This window comes from Rhinopithecus bieti, unplaced genomic scaffold (genome assembly GCF_001698545.2).
Source record: "Rhinopithecus bieti isolate Rb0 unplaced genomic scaffold, ASM169854v2 scaffold_13225, whole genome shotgun sequence".
In the NCBI taxonomy this organism is placed as follows: Eukaryota; Metazoa; Chordata; class Mammalia; order Primates; family Cercopithecidae; genus Rhinopithecus; species Rhinopithecus bieti.
The window spans coordinates 1,709,778-1,710,603 of NW_016807895.1; positions in this window are offsets into that span (position 1 = coordinate 1,709,778).

An 826-nucleotide genomic window follows, 5' to 3' on the forward strand; every position below is an offset into this window, starting at 1 on the left:
TCATATTTATATAATATTCATAATAAAATATAAAGTTTTATCAAATTATTGAACAACTTCTCATGTAATTGGTGTTTTTTCCCTTTAATATGTCAATATGGTAAATCAAATTTGTAATATGTATGCATGTGTCGACCTATAAAACAAAGAGGGAGACTCTAAAAGAAAATAATATTTATTTGTGAATTGGCATTGCAATGGGAACATACATGCCATAGTAAACTGTGCATATATAGGGAGACAAAGGACAACAAAGGTTTTTAAAGGAAAAATTAGGATAATTATTTTCTTGAGATAATTATCCTTGGCTACAGGGATCAATAACAAATTGGCAACAGTCTAAGATTGGACAGGAAGTTGCTAGGAACATGTCCTCAGATAAGTGTATTTTTAGTGAAGTTTATGGTGGCTTTTGTGAAAAGTTATATTTTTTGTAGTCTTTTGTGATAGTTCTTGTTACCAGATATTTGTGCATGGGAACCTTCCCTTCATGGCCTTATCTGGCTTTATTTATCAGCATTTTTTAACACAAATGATTCCATTTTTATTCTGACAACATTCATATTTCACAGTTTTGGTCAGGGTCTTTCTCTGAAAGCACCACTGATCAGTCATTCTGTGGCTAGGTTTGATGTCTCTTGGTACTGGGATGAACCTGTCCCAGGTTGTAGCTCTAGCCCCATATTGGAGGATGCAGTTGGCAGCTAGGACCCTGTCAAAACCTTTTTTTGCCACATTTGAGTTACAAGGGAGATTTGGAAATAGTGGCTCTCAGGCTAAGTCTCGCTAAAATTCAGTGTTAACTTCAATTTTGCGTGTCTATTAC